General features: G+C 37.3%; 1 long non-coding RNA gene across 1 annotated transcript; it reads left to right on the forward strand.

Moving 5' to 3' along the window:
* Positions 1 to 5,115: 5,115 nt before the first annotated feature.
* LOC134484444 (uncharacterized) lies at positions 5,116 to 17,056 on the forward strand. The gene is made up of 2 exons (XR_010061900.1): positions 5,116 to 5,198; positions 16,781 to 17,056. It is a non-coding gene; the product is annotated as an uncharacterized LOC134484444 (long non-coding RNA).
* Positions 17,057 to 17,459: the final 403 nt, after the last annotated feature.

Below are 17,459 nucleotides of genomic sequence, written 5' to 3' on the forward strand. Positions count from 1 at the left end.
AGATTAATTCTATCTCTCCAATGTAACTGCACATCTCCTTCCAAGGACTCAGTGAAAATTTCCAGGGTCGACATATTTCTTCCTTTTTAATATACCAAGACAGAAGGACATCTTCATACTCCCCATCTCTGAGCTTTTCATCCTCTTTTATCTCACTCAAAAATTCAACCAAAAAAAAAAGATTGATGTTTCCTCTGAACTAGAGGCCAATTAGTAAACCCTATAGTTACTGAAGTAATATCTGAGAGGCATTTGCAGACACGACAACACTTGTGACATCACAGGAGAAGCTAGGGCTCTCCAGGATACAAGAGATTTTTCATGGAGGGCCTAATGATGGTGTCACTGAGAACTGCCATGGCCTACCTCTAAATAGCTTTCCTTACATTGAACAGTTTCGAGAATGCCTTTTCCAGGTATGTCTCCTGTGACAGAGGGACTCCGTCTTTCTAAACCTCGGGAGTTCTCTTTGCATCAATAGTGTTTACATGCTCTGAATGGAGAAAGTTAGTCAGGGTTCTGTCATGAGTAGAAATGATCTAGGTACTTGGAGTGGAAGAGATTCTTCCAGATAATACTTTTATTCCCAGGTCCATTCCTGTGACATAGAGTTCAATTTTCTAGGTTTTCTCTGTTTCATAAAAGCCAGTATTTTCCCTACAGACCTTTAGTTGAATGAATATTTTATTTCACCTTCTTATTGTACATTCCTTGATAGGGCACACTATAAATATTCCTGAATATATACTCAAAAATTCTGTTTTCCAATTCAGTTTTCTGCTATAATTTTGCCAAAAAGGGGCCCAGCTATACAGTGAATATAACAGTGTAAATATTGTGTACCCACTTCAAATGATAAACTCCCAAATCCTTATTTTATCCAAAGATAGCCAGACATCAATAAAGCAAAGGACTACATGGAGTATATATTTCAGTTCTCTAGTCAAATTGGATACATGCAATACATTATGTACCCTCCTGTGGTCCCATGGCCAGACTTGAAGGTTTTTGATATGTTACCATGATTCTTTTAAAGGCCAAATATAAGAAGCAGGAGGATGGGCAGGGAAAAGGAAGTTCTGAGGGACAGTGAAACCTCAACTTCAATACCTTCATAAGTATAGGAGTGAGTCTATTAGACATTGCCATTAGTAATTTCTACATTCTTGAACTAGTTACGAAGAATCCATGTTAACATTCCACCTAACCACCTAATATATATATATATATATATATATATATATATATATATATATATATATTTATATTTATATGTGTGTATATATATATGTATGTATATATATATATATATATAATATCTGCCACCAAAACTAGATAAGAATGATGAAGCTAAGTAGTGATAGCAGCCAGGAAACTGATATAGTTATGTCCTGAGAGCCACAGCAAGAGCATTTTAAATAAAGAAGAGAATGCTAGTGGCAAACAGGTGAACTGAAATGGACCTCTTGTTGGTAGATTCTGAGAAAGAATAACAAGAGCTGAAGGAGCTTTCAACCCCATAAGGACAACAATGCCAATGGACCAGAGCATTCTGCTACTAAACCAATATTCAAAATCTGTACTTGGATAGACCTATGCATCCAACTGCATATGTACCAGAGGATGGCATTGTTGGGCACCAATGGAATTAAAATGCCTTGGTCCTTCCCTTGGTCTTGCTCACAGTTAAAATAAATGTGAAAGGACAGCTAGGCAGTTTATGGATGAACTGAAGGAGGACCTGTTACGTATTTTATGGTAGGAAAATCTTGAAGGAAATAATATTTAAAATGTAAATATAGACATTTACTTGTTTAAAAAAACAAATAAAATTTATAAAAATAAAAAAATAAGAAATGAATGAAAAGAAAACTGACAGCTAAACACAGATATTGTCTCAGAAATCTAATGGGTCAATGCAAGGGAATGGTAGTCAGTGATATAATAGTGGAAAGACCGAGATGGTGAAGTCTCAACTGGAAGCACTTATCTCTCCCACATATCGGTGTCAAACACAAACTGCACAATAGATATCTAAGGCATGGAGGAGTTTACTCTGAGCTAGGGACACATACTTGTCCTTCCTTTCTTCCTTTAGTCATTCTCTTCTTGTAAAAAAAGAATAAATGTCATGTGCTCTCAGGAAAACAACTGTGCCCTCCCCATCACTTGGCTTTTGGAATAAAGAAATGAATGATAGAAACTCTCTGACTTCCAGGAAACATAAGAACAGTGCACTCCAGATGTTTCTGAGAGGACTCCATCCACTTAATCCCATATGTGGAAGGCTCAGATCAATGCTATCTGTTTAGCAATATCAATCAACCCCTACAAAGGAGTCACTGAGCTTTCCCAAGCACACATAATTATTCCTTTTTTTAGACAAAGACAGAAGGGTAGCTTCCTTCTCTCCATTTCTGATATCTTCATCCTCTTAGTTCTCACTCTCAAATGGCTGTTTACTCTGAATTAGATGACTATTAGTAAATCCAAGAGGTACTGAAAGAATACCAGAGAGGCAGATGCAGTCATGGCAACACTTGTGACATACAGAACAAGATAAAGCTCTCCATGTTACAAGAAATTTTTCATGGAGGGCCTAATGATGATGTCACTGAGAACTGCCATGCCTACCTGCTGAACAGATTTCCTTACACTGAACAGTTTCGAGAGTGCCTTTTTCAGGTATGTCTCCTGTGACACAGTGGAAACCTTTACATGTTACATCTCTCTAAAGCTAGAGAGTTCTCTCTGCTTCATTAGTGGTTTCATGTTCTGAATGGAGAAAGTAGTCAGGGGCTTGGCAAGGGTAGAAAAGATCTAGGAACACGGAAGGAAGGAGATTCTTCTGGAGATTAATTTTAAGCCCAGGTCCACTCCTGTGACATAAAGTTCAATTCCCTAGGTTTTCTCTGTTTCCCAGGTGCCATTATTTTCCCTACAGACCTTTAATTTGGTGAATATTGTGCTACGCTTTCTGACTGTACATTCATTGACAGGGTACATTATATATGTTCCTGAATGTGTACTCAAAAATTTCTTATTTCCAATTCCATTTTTGCAATTAATTTGGCAAAAAACAGGGCCCAGCTATAGAGTGAATATAAGAATGTAAATATTGTGTACCTCTTTCATATGATAAACTCCCAAATTCTTATTTGATCCATATTTTAACAAACATCAGTAAAGCAAAGGACAACATGGACTATAGAACGCGGTTCTGTAATTCTATTAGATATCAGTTCTCTAATATCTACGTTCCTGTTGTCCCAGGGCAAGACTTGAGAGTTTCGATGTTTTACCATGATTCTTTCTTCAGGCATTATATATATTAATGAATGTGTACTCAAAAATTCTGTTTTCCAATGGAATTTTTTGCAATAATTTTGGGAACAAAGGGAGAACAGCTATAGAGTGAATAACGAGTTTAAATATTGTGTACCTTCTTCAAATGATAAACTCCCTAAATCTTATGTTATCCAAAAATTACAAGACATCATTAAACAAAGGACAGAATGGGCTATAGAATGTCTTTCTGTAGTCACATTAGATATCAGTTCTCTAATATCTACCTTCCTGTGTTCCCAGGAAGAGGCTTGAGGAATTTGGATGTTTTATGATGATTCTTTCTTCAGGCCAAACAAGATTCAGGAGGATGTGCAGGATTAGGAATGGCTTGAGGTCCAGTGAAACCTCAGTTTCATTAGGTTCATAAGAATAGGAGAAAGCCTATTTGGCACTGTCATTTGTGAATTCTACTTTCTTGACCTTGTTTCTCAGAATCCATGTTAAAATTCCTTCTAACATAATTGCTGTAATATATATATATATATATATATATATATATATATGTAAATATATATATGTATTTGCCATCAAAAGTAGATAAGATGATGAAGCTTATAATTGCATGATTCGAAGAAATGGATATAGGTCTTTCCTGATAGACACAGCTAGAGCATGTCAAATACAGAAGTGAATGGTAGTGACAAACCAGTTATCTGAAAAGAGATCTCTTGCTGGTAGATTTTGAGAATGGATTACAAGAGCTGAAGGGACTTTCAATCCGATAAGAAAAAATGCCAATGAACCACAGTTTTCTGGCACTATAAGTATATTCAAAAGTTGTACATGGATAGACCTATGGCTCCAACTGCATATGTAGAAGAGAATGGCCTTGTTGCGCACCAATGGAAGGAGATGCCTTTGGTCTAAACTAGGTTTTATTACCAATTCAAGGGAATCTCAGAAGGGCAGTAAAGGGGATTATACAAAAAGGGTAGGGGGACCGGTTAGGGATCTAATGGGCAGGAAACGGGGATAGGCTAAAATATTTGAAATGAATATGGAAAAATCAAATTAAAAAAGCAAAAAAATTGCTAAAAATAAAAAAATTAAATAAGTTAAAGATGAGAAAACTGCCATCTAAAAACATATTGACTGAAAAATCTAAAGGGTCACTATCAGGCAATGGGAGTCAGAGTAATTCTAGGGGAAAGACTCATATAATGAACTAGAAACATGTCTCCCTCCCAAATACCAGTATCAGACACAAACTGCACTATAGGCATCCAAATAAGGGAGGAGTTTACTCTGAGCTGAGGACACAATAATTATCTTTCACTTTTTCCTTAGGACCTTTTTCTTCTGGATGAAAAAATAAAAGCCATGAGCTCTTGGTAAAAGAACAGTGCCCTTCCCAACACCTGGCTTTTGGGATAAAGATATTAATGATATAAACTCCCAGCCTTACAGGAAGTAATAGAAGCAGGGAAGTCCAGATGCTTCTGACAGGCCTGAGCTCCTGATCCCATGTGTGGAAGGCTCAGTTTAATTCTATCTCTTCAATGTACATACTCATCTCGTACCATGGATTCAGTGAGATTTCTCAGGGTCAACATATTTCTTTTTTTTTTATACCGAGACAGTAGGCCATCTTCATTCTCCCCATCTCTGAGCTTTTCATCCTCTTTCATCTCACTCCGAAATTGTTGTTTCCTCTCAACTAGACCCTATACGTACTGAAATATTTGAGAGGCATTTGCAGATATGACATCAATTGTGACATCACAGGAGAAGCTAGGGCTCTCTAGGATACAAGAGATTTTTCATGGAGGGACTAATGATTCTGAGAACTGCCATGGCCTGCCTCTAAACAGCTTCCTTACATTGACCAGTTTCGAGAGTGCCTTTTCCAGGTATGTCTCCTGTGACACAGGGGGAACCTTTATGTACTCCATCTCTCTAAAGCTAGAGTCTTCTCTTTGCTTCAATAGTGGTTACATGCTCTGAATTGAGACAGTTAGTCAGGTTCCTGGCATGGGTAGAAATGATCTAGGAATTTGGAGTGGAGGAGATTCTTCTGGATAATTTTTTTTTATTTCCAGGTCCATTCCTGTGATATACAGTTCAATTTTCTTGGTTTTCCCTGTTTTGTAAAGGCCAGTATAATCCCTAAGACCTTTAGGTGAATGAATATTGTATTTCAGTTTCTTATTGTACATTCCCTGACAGGGGACTTTATAAATATTCCTGATTGTGTACTCAGAAATTCTGGTTTCCTATTCCATTTTCTGCAATGATTTTCGCAATGAAATGGGCCCAGGTATTGAGTGAGTATAAAAGTATAAATACTGTGTACCTACTTCAAATGATAATCTCCCAAATCCTTATTTTATACAAAGATAACCAGAAATCAATAAAACAAAGAACCACATGGACTATACATTTCAGATCTCTAGTCAGATTTGATATCTATACTAAACTATCTATCTCCTGTGTTCGCATGGCCAGACTTGAAGGTTTTAGATGTGTTACCATGATTCTTTCTTAAGGCCCAATATAAGAAACAGGAGGATGTGCAGGTAGAAGAAAGGACTGAGGAACAGTGAAACCTCAACTTCATTACATTCAGGAGGGAGACTATTTTCATTGTCATTTGTAAATTCTACATTCTTGACCTAGTTGCTCAGAATCCATGTAAACATTCCACCAAACCAAATAGGTGTAGGAAGCACCAAATATATATACACATATATATTCAACCACCAAAACTGGATAAAATTGGTAAAGCTATGAAGCTATGAAGTGCATTCTTCCAGGTACCAGATATAGATATTACCTGAGAGACACAGCTAGTGCATATTATATACAGAAGTGAATGTATTCTTTAAAAAAATATTAAAATAAAAAAGTAAAATTTTCTTTTACCATGCTAACTCTGTCACCGATGTGTATGAAATTCTCTGCTAGATATCTTAGCAGAAACACCTTCCCACTCCTTGGCTGCACAGTGTTTCGTGCCACCAAACAATTTCCTATACTCAAATCCTCACATAAAAAACACACAAAACAATAATCTTTGATCCAGTTGATTACATATAATTGCACACATAAACGTACAAAGCCGGGAACCATCTATCCCTTAGGAACATTAATAACGACCTGTAATTACACAGAGCACAATCTTAAATTCACCTACCATGGCTTCTCACTCTGTCATCTCCTTTCTCTCTTTTTTCCTCTAGTCTTTAAAACATCTCTCCTGCCCATTCTTCCTTCTCCTCCCATGATAACCCACCTCCTATCCTGTTCCTGCCACTCACTTATACTTTTCAAATTCAATGGGGATGTAGTTCTGGTGAAGTAACCTGCGTTCTGAGTACAGGACTATGCAGCTGATCTTGAGGCAGTGGAATTAGCACCAAACACAGATAACTTCAGGGTAAACCACAACATGAACCCTAGTGGCATACCAGTGAACTGAAAACGGACTTCTTGTTGGTAGATTTTGAGAAAGGATTAAAAAAGGTGAAGGTGCTTTCAACCCTATAAGAACAACAACGCCAATGAAACAGAGTTTTATGTTAGTAGACCAATATTCAAAGAATGTACATGAACAGACCTATGACACCAACAGCATATATTGCAGAGGATGGCCTTGTTGGGCAACAAGAATGGAGAACCCTTGGTCCTGACTCCCAGTTCAAGGAAATGTCCAGGGTCAGTAAGGGGGTTTGTAGGAGAAGGGTAAGGGACTGGTAATGTATCTTATAGTCAGGAAATTGGGAAAGGAAATAATATTTTATATGTAAATTTAGAAATATACAATTAAAAAGCAATAAAATTTATTTAAAAAATGAAAGAAATAAAAGAAAAGTAATCTGCCAGCTAATCACATCTATTGACTAAGAATTTTAATGGGTCACTGTCAGGGAATGGTAGTCAGAGTATTACTAGTGGAAAGACTGATATGATGAAGTCTCTTCTATAAGCACTTCTCCGTCCCAGATATCAGTACCACACACGAACTGCATTATTAGAATCCAATGCATGGAGGCATTTATTCTATGCTGAGGACACAATACTTGCCTTACCTTCCTTTCTTAGGATCTTTTCCTTCTTGGCAAAAGGATAAAAGCTATGAGCTCTCAGGAAAAACTATACTGTGCTTCTCAACACCTGGCTTTTGGGATAGAGAAATTAATTATATAAACTATCAGAGTTCCAAGAAAAATAATAAGCAGGGAAGTCCAGATGTTTCTGAGAGGGTCCCAATACCTGATTCCCATATGTGGAAGGCTCAGATCAAAGCTAACTCTTCAGTGGACCTACACAACCCCTACCGAAGACTCAAGGAACTTTCCCATTGACCACATATTTCATTTTTATACCAAGACAGAAGGACAGCTTCCTACACCCCATGTCTGATCACTTCATCCTCTTGTTCTCCCACCCAAATGGCTGTTTACTCGGCATTAGAGGCCAATTAGTAAACCCTAGAGGTTCTGAAGGAATATCTGAAAGGCAGTTGCAGTCATGACAACACTTGTGACATCACAGAAGAAGCTAAGGCTCTCCAGGATACAAGAGATTTTTCAGAAAGGACTAATGATGATGTCACTGAGAACCTCCCTGCCCTACCTGCTAAACAGCTTTCCTTACATTGAACAGATTTGAGAGTGCTCTTTCCAAGAGTGTCTCCTGTGACAGAGTGGAAACCTTTACGTACTCCATCTCTCTAAACCTGGAGACACCTCTTTGCCTCATTAGCGATTACTTGCTCTGAATGGACAAAGTCAGGTCCTTAGCATGACTAGAAAAGATTTAGCAACATAGTGGAGGAGATTCTTCTAGATAATATTTTATTCCCAGGTTCATTTCTGTGACATACAGTTCAATATCCCAGTTTTTCTCTATTTCCCAAAGGCCAGTATTTTGCCTACATTCCTTAATTGAATGAATATTGTATTTCACTTTCTCATTGTACATTCCTTGATAAGAGAATTTATTAATATTCCTGTATGTGTTCTCAAAAATTTTGTTTCCAATTCCATTTTCAGCAAAGCAAAGGACAGAATGACTATACAATTCAGTTCTCTAGTCCTATTTGATATCAGTACTACACTATCTACCTTTCTGTGTTCCCATTGTTAGATTGAGGGTCGGATGTTTTACCATGATTCTCTCTGAAGGCCAAACATAAGCTACCTGAGGCTGGCCAAAGAGAATAATGGCTTGAGGACCAGTGAAACCTCAACTTCAATAGGTTCACAAGAACAGGAGGGAGTCTATTTGCATTGTCATTTCTGAACTCCACATTCTTGACCTAGTTGCTCAGAATCCATGTTACCATTCCATCTAACCACATAGCTGTAGGAGCCCCCAAAAGTACATATATACATCAGCCACCAAAAATAGATAAGATTGATGTAGCTAAAAAGTGCATTCTGACAGCAACCAGATATAGGTCTTTCCTGAGAGACACGGGTAGATCATTTCAACTGCAGAAGTGAATGCTATTGGCAAAACAGTGAACTGAAAAAGACCGCTTGTTGGCAGATTTTGAGAAAGGATTTCAAGAGGAGAAGGAGTTTTGAATCCCATAAGAACAACAATGTCAATGAAACAGAGCTTTCTGGTACTAGACCAATATTCAGTGAATGTATACAGACAGAGCTATGGCTCAAAATGGATGTGGCAGGGGTGACATTGTCCATCACGAATGGAAGCAGAAGCTATTGGTTCTCTCTAGGTTTGTCTCCCAGTTCAAAGGTATGTGAAGGCTCAGTCAGAGAAGAAGGGGAAAGATACAGGTAGGAATCTTATGGGCAGGAAAATGGGAAACAAAATAACGTTAAATGTAAATATAGAAACATCAAGATATAAAAAGCAATAAAAATTACTAAAACATAAAAAATGAAAGAAATAAAAGAAGAGAAAACTGGCAGCGAATCATACTTATGGACTCATAGAAGTAAAGTGGTAGTCAGTGGAAATATTTGTGGAAAGACTGAGATGCTGAAGTCTCAACTAATAGTACTGCTGCTTCCCAGAGTGCACTATAGATATCCAAAACATGGAGGTGTTTACGCTGAGCTAGGGACACAATACCTGTCTCTCCCTTTTTCCTTAGGAACCATAAGAACAGGAGATCTGGGAAGTCCAGATGCTTCTGAGAGGATGCCAGCTCCTGATTGGCTCAGATCAAGGGTATCTCTTTAGCAATCCCACTAAATCCCTACCAAGTACTCACTGAGCTGCACCAAGGACCACATATTTCTTCATTTTTTTATACCAAGACAGAAGGCCAGCTTCCTTCATTCGCCCCATATCTGATCTTTTCATCCTCTTTGTTCTCCCTCCAAAATTGATGTTTAATCTGAATTAGAGGCCAATTAGTAAACGCTAGAGGCAGTCAAGGAATACATGAGAGGCAGGTGGAGTCACAACAACGCTTGTGACATCACAGAAGAAGATAGGGATCTCCAGGTTTCAAGAGATTTTTCAAGGAGTGCCTAGAGATGATGTCTCTGAGAACTGTCATGGTCTCCCTCTAAACAGGTATCCTTACATTGACCAGTTTTGAGAGTGCTTTTCCAGGTATCTCTCCTGTGACACAGAGGAAATGTTTATGTACTCCATCTCTCTAAAGCTAGTGACTTCTTTTTTCTTCATTAGTGATTTCATGCTCTTTATAGAGAAAGTTAGTCAGGCATGTGGCATGGGTAGAAAAGATCTAGGAACATGAAGTGGAGGAGTTTATGATAATTCTATTCCCAGGTCCATTCCTGTGACATACACTTCAATTTCCTAGATTTTCTGTTTCACAAAGGCCAGTATTATCCCTACAGACCTTTAATTGATTGAATATTGTATTTTATTTTCATATTGTACTTTCCTTTATAGGAGAATTTATTTGTATATATAACTGAATGTGTACTCAAAAATTCTGTTTTGCAATTTCATTTTTTGCAATTAATTAGCAACAAAGTGTGCCATGATATAGAGTGAATATAACAGTGTAAATATTGTGTACCTACTTGAAATGATAAAGTCCCAAATAATTATTTATCCAAAAATTATGAGACATCAGTAAAGCAAAGGACATCATGGACTGTAGAATGCCGATCTCTAGTCCCATTAGAGATATTCAGTTCTATAATATCTACCTTGCTGTGTCCAGGGCCAGAATTAAGGGTTTCGGGGGTTTTACCATAATTCTTTTTCAGGCCACACACAAGAATCAGGAAGATGTGCAGGAAGAGGAATGTCAAGAGGAATGAGAAACCTCAACTTCAACAGGTTCATGATAACAGGAAGGAATCTGATTGGCATTGGCCTTTTCTGATTCTACATTTTTGACCTAGTTGAACAGAACCATGCTAAAATTTCACCTAATCACATAGCAGTAGAAGCCACTATGTATATTAGATAGAGATATAGATAGATAGATAGATAGATAGATAGATAGATAGATAGATAACAGATAGAAAGATAGACAGACCGATAGATAGATAGATAGATAGCAGATAGAAAGATAGACAGACAGACAGACAGACAGACAGACAGACAGATAGATAGATAGATAGATAGATCTGCCACAAAATTACATGAGATTGATGACGGTAACAAGTACATGCTAATAGGAAACGGATATAGGTCTTTCCTGAGAGACCCAGGTAGAGTATGCCAATTACAGAAGTGCAAGTTATTGCAAAATCAGTGGAATGTAAACGAAACTCTTGTTAGTAAATTTGGAGAAAGGATTACCAGGACTGATTGGGGGTTAAACCCCACAAAAACAACAGTGAAAACGACCCATACCTTTATGGTACTAATCCCATATTCAAAGACTGTACATATACAGAACTATGGCCCCAAATGCATATGTAGCCTTTTTGGACATCAATGGGAGGAAAAGCTCTTAGGCTTACCAAAGCTGGCCCACAGTGTAGGGGAATGTCAGGGGGTGCTGGGAAAGGGAGTGGTTGGTGAGGGGGAACACTTTATAGAAGAACTGGTCGGGGAAGGGATAGGACTCTTATGACTGGACACCTGGGAAAGTGAATAATATTTGAATTAATCAAAAGTATCCAATTTTTATAAAAGGAAAAATAAAATTTTAACAATCTGAACAGCCAAAGTGAGGAATCTCAATCCCACTTGAGAGGGAGAAGAAATGAACTACAGGAGGGAAGAGAGAGGGACCTGAGTGAGAAAGGAGACAGTAAGGGAAAAAGGGGGAAATGGTCATGTATTGGTGGGGAGTAGGACTGAAGCCCTGAGTGCCAGCAGATTGAGTGGAAACATGCAATCTCAGGAGCTAAAATGTTGGAGGTGGGGGGGTGTGGCTCTAGAATATTCCAGAGACCTGAAAGGTAAGAGACTATCAGGACTCAATGAAATGTCCTGGAGTGGGAAGAGGGAACTTGTAGAGACTACCTCCATGACGAAGAGAGAGCATCAAGTGAGGGATAAGGTTGCCATCCACAAATCAAACTCTGGCCCATATTTGTTGCTGTCTGAAAGAACTTCAGGGACAAAACCAGAGAAGAGCCTGAGTAAAAGGAATTCCACTGACTCGCCATATCTGGGAAACAGATTAAGTAGAGGTCTCCAGGGCCTGACACTATCACTCATGTTTTGTCATGTTCACAAAACGGATATGAGATGACTGCCTTCTGAAAGACCCAACAAGGAGTCAGATGCAGACAATTGCACTCAGCCAATGAACAGAAGCTGCTAAGCCCTGTGGTAGAACTAGGGAAGATCTAGTGGAAGTTGAGGAGGGCAGCAAGCCTGTAGGAGGACCAGCAGTGTTAACTAACCTGGACCGCAGGGTTGTTTTCAGACACTGAGCCATCAATGCGGCATCATGCACCAGCTTATATGAGGCCTCAAAGACTGGAGTGCTGGTTCTGGATACAACAAGAGAAGATGCACTTAACCATCAAGAGACTGGAGTTCGCAGGGAGTGGACAGGTCTGGTAGACTGGGCGTAGAGTGTGAAAAAGCTTCATTCAGGTGGGCATGAGGGGAGTAGGTGTGGATGTAGAACAATCAGAGTATGGACTGGGAGAGGGATGAAATCTGGATTGTAAAATTCTATTAAATAAAATTTAAAAAAAATGTAAACTAAAATAAACACTTTCTTCCCCAACTTTCTTTTTTCCATTTGGCCATGGTATGTCATGGGTAAGATATGGTTTTATGGACAAAAGTGTGCAAATGCTATTTAGAGAAGGATGACATCTCTGTGAAGTCAAGTTGCATGTTCTTATTCAAACTTCCTTATTCAGAGGTAGTAACAAACATGGAATTTCTAAGACAAAGTTTATTATCATGACATAGTGAACACTTTTTAATCCAACCATTATGTGATCTGTGATATCCGGAAACAAATCAAGAGACTGGGAATATTAAAAGGGAAGAATCTTGTTTAAACATTCATGGAAGAAATAAAATTCATATCTATTAGACTACCACAAAGAGGTTGAGGCTTGATTGCTGCCTGCTACCCAACATAATCCATATTCTCTTTTATTCCTTCTAAAGTAATAATATTGATTAATTCATAAGATTCTATATCTAGAGAGAAAGTTTGAATTAAATGTGAACTTAACTCCAAAAATTTACTGCTTGTATGGGTGTATTTTGTTTACTACACTTATTATAAAAACAATTTGTGTAAGATTGTCAATTGGAATTGCTTGGAAAAGTACCTATAGCTTGCAGATATGGTATTACTTTAATGAGATTTAACTGGAAACAGGAAACAGCAGCAGTAGCACAACCTAGTAGAACACACAGGCTTCTGTCAGTGACCTGGACAGAGAGAAGTTCTATGCTTTGCATCTCTCAGGGAATTGAAGATCAACAGAGGCTCAAGATCCACAAACATTGTTGCTGCTTTTTCATTGTTTTGTTTTTCGAAGTATGTATAGCCAGATTTCCCTTGGAACAATATAAGGTGTTTGAAACGATTGCTGCTGCAATAAATATATTACTGTAACTGCGTAATCCCCTACATCATTTTCTCCTCAGAGGGATAGAGACTTTTATAATCATTTACAGCTATTGCCGCTAATGTTGAAATGAGTAATCCAATATGTAATTAAAGGAGAAAATACAAGACAGTGTAGATCCTTTGACCATGTTTCCAAAATAAAAAGTTTAAAAACGCGTACAACCTATGAGCTGTAATTGTACTGCAAACTCTTAAAACCACCTCAATAGCAGTTACTTATTCTTACTCTTGTATGAAATAAAATACAGTTAGTTTTAAAAAGGTGAAACCAAGGTGTTTTTGAATGTGTGAGTCTGATGTTGCCTTTGGTCAAGATGATAATTATCAAAACTATGATTTGAAGCAAGTTTATAAAATAATGTTTGAAAGACATGAAGCTACTCTGTAAATTTTCCTATTATGTTTGGCTAAAGGCACATCCCATCTAGTTGTAGGAATAAGGAATCACTTATTTTTGGAGAAAATGTACAAGAGAGTTAGACAAGCAAAGGACATCATATCAATCCCCGAGTACATAGAAGTCAGATTGGTAGAACCATCATCATGTTAAACAAGCAGAAATGAGTACTCATACAGAGCCATTTAGCAATAAGGTCATTTTTCTCATATTTGGCTAAACCGTATACATGATGCCTAGACAAATTCTTTTAAAAGCAAGGATTTTGCTTTGTCAAAGCATGTATGTGTGTATTTATGTATGTATGTATGTATGTATGTATGTGTGTATGTATGTATGTATATATGCATGTGTATATATGTCTATATGTGTATGTGTACATAAGGACAAATGTTTATATGTTGTATATATGTATATATGTGTGTATATGTATATATGTTTGTATATGTATATATGTGAATATATGTGTATGTGGCTATATATATATATACACACATATATATACACACACACATATATATGTATACACATATATATATATTTGTATGTCTATATGTGTATAGATATCTAACATAATGCACTTATTTTCTAATTTTATGAAAAATTTGTCATATTTACATTAGTATTCAAGAATTTTAAAAGCTGCTTTCTAAATATTGATTCATTTTAAAGTTACAGTTCAGGAAATAGATTCAATATAGGTAATTAATTTTTATACTATCAAAGTTTTCATGTATTATAAAAACACAAATATTTACTTTAGTTATGTGACTGCATATATGTTTTAGCATGAGACATAACTAATTAGATTTTCCAGCATGTGATATAATTTCAGGATACTACTAGACCTATGGGAGGTAAAAAATATTCAAAAGGACTGGTATATGTGTTAGGACAGAGTGATAGATAGATAGATAGATAGATAGATAGATAGATAGATAGATAGATAGATAGAAAGATAGATACATACATACATACATAATGATTAGTTACATTGATAAAAGATCAGAGATTATATGTAGACAAATATCAGATAATTACAATCATCAATCATGAAATAATTAGTATTGAAAGATAAAAATATCCTCTAATGTGGAGCAACATTTTACATGTGTATTGTGTTCATATTTTAATATCTAAAGGGAGATTTATCAGCCATAATCTTTAAAATAAAATGTCTATTTAACACTTCCACACAGGTAGATAACATACATGAAATACTTAACTTCCTTTGCATTAATCTCTCAAATTCTTTCATCATCTTGTCTTTGTTACTTAAGTGCACAACATCATAACTTGTCTGCATGTTCAAATTTTCAGTCACTTTCCACACTGGTTTGCATTCTACCTCAAATCCTATCACCATATTTAAGTCTATAACAGATCCTAATGTGCTATCATGAAAATTAATCACTCTCCATAATTTTTTATCTTTAATAACATTGCTCTCATACAGGTAACTATTATTTATCTTTTACAAATATGATCACTACCCCTTCCGTGTATTAACTACCATTTTCAACAACAACCTTTTTTTATTAATTTGAGTACTTCTTATTTACATTTCAAATGTTATTCCCTTTCCTGGTTTCCGGGCAAACATCAACCCTAACCCCTCCTCCTACCCCTCTTTATGGGTGTTCCCTCTCCATCTTCCTCCCATTACCACCCTCCCCCTAAGGGCTTCCCATTCAACTGGTGCTCTTACTGGGCCATTCATTGCTACCTATGAGGTTGGAGCCCAGGGTCAGTCCATGTATAGTCTTTGGGTAGTGATTTATTCCTTGGAAGCTCTGGTTGGTTGGCATTGTTGTTCATATGGAGTCTGGAACCCCTTCAAGCTGTTTCAGTCCTTTCTCTGATTCCTTCAACGGGGGTCCCATTCTCAAAAGTAGATATTGCCACAAAAGCTCAAATTACAGAAGTTGCAGACTACAGACCACTGGAAACCCAAGAAGGACACCCAAAATGTGCATGCTTCACTCCTTTTTAAAAGGGGGAACGAAATATGTATGAATTTAGAATAGAAACTGAAGAAATCCCATTCCAAGCATTACGTCCTCATGGAAAAAATATTTATACACACACACACACACACACACACACACACACACACACACACACACACACACACACACATATATATATATATATATATATATATATATATATATATATATATGCCACGAAAACCAGATAAGATTGAAGAAGCTAAGAAATGCATGCTGCCAGGAACCAGATATAGATGTTTTCTTAGAGTCACAGCTAGAATCTGTCAAATACAGAAGTGAATGCTAGTGGCAAACCAGTGAACTGATAACGGACATCTTGTTGGTAGATTTTGAGAAAGGAGTACAAGAGCTGAAGGGGCTTTCAACCCTATAAGAATAACAATGCCAATGAACCAGAGCTTTCTGGTATGAGACCAATATTCAATGAATGTACATTGACAGACCTATGGCTCCAACTGCATATGCAGCAGAGGATGGCCTTGTTGGGAACCAATTGAAGGAGAAGTTCCTGGTCCAACCTAGGTTTAACTATCAGTTCAAGGTAATATCAAGGTGCACTAAGGGAGGTTATAGAAGAAGGGTAGGGGGACGATTAGGGCTCTTATGGACAGGCAACTTGGAAAGAAAATAACTTTTGAAATGCAAATAAAGAAATATCCATTTAAAAAACCAATAAAATTTGCTAAAATTTAAAAAAAAATGAAAGAAATTAAAGAAACGAAATCTGCCATCTAATTACACATATTGACTCAGAAATCTAAAGGGTCACTGTCAGGGAATGGTAATCAGAGTAATACTCGTGGAAAACTGAGATGACGAAGTCTCAAGTAGAAACACACCTCTCTCCCAGATGTCAGTGCCAGACACAAACTGCACTATAGGAATCCAAATCATGGAGGAGTTTACACTGACCTGAGGACACAATACTTTGCCTTCTTCCTTAGCACCTTTTTCTTCAAGGCAAAATAATAAAAGCCATGAGCTCTCAGGAAAACAACTGTGCCCATCCAAACCCCTGGTTTTTGGAATAAATAAATTAATGATTTAATTCTCTGCTTTCAGGAACCATTACAACGTGGGAGATCCAGATGCTTCTTAGAGTATGACAGCTCCCAATTCCTGTATGTGGAAGGCTCAGATCAAGGCTATCTCTTCAGCAGAACCACTCAAGCCCTACCAAGAATTCACTGAGTATTCCCAAGGACCATGTATTTCCTCCTTTTTTTTTTTATACCAAGACAGAAGGCCAGCTTCCTTCTTCCCATCTCTTATATCTTCATCCTCTTTGTTCTCCCTCCCAAATGGATGTTTACTCTGAATAGAAGGCTAATTGGTAAACCCTGGAGGTACTGAAGGAATATCTGAGGTGCAGTTGAAGACACTACAACACTTGTGACATCACAGAAGAAGCTAGGGCTCTCCAGGACACAAGAGATTTCTCAGGGAAGGACTAATGATGTCACTGGGAAGTGCCATAGCCTACCTGCTGAACAGCTTTTCTTACATTGACCAGATTCAAGTGTGCCCTTTCCAGGAGTATCTTCTGTGACACAGTGGAAACCTTTATGTACTCCATCCCTCTAAATTTAGAGACTTCTCTTTTCTTCATTAGTGGTTACATGCTCCGAATGGAGAAAGTTTGTCAGGGGCTCAGCATGGGTAGAAAAGATTTAGGAACATGGAGATTTTTCTAGATAATATTTTTATTCCCATGTTCATTCCTGTGACATACAGTTCAATT

Source organism: Rattus norvegicus, chromosome Y, assembly GCF_036323735.1.
Source record: "Rattus norvegicus strain BN/NHsdMcwi chromosome Y, GRCr8, whole genome shotgun sequence".
Classification (NCBI taxonomy): Eukaryota; Metazoa; Chordata; class Mammalia; order Rodentia; family Muridae; genus Rattus; species Rattus norvegicus.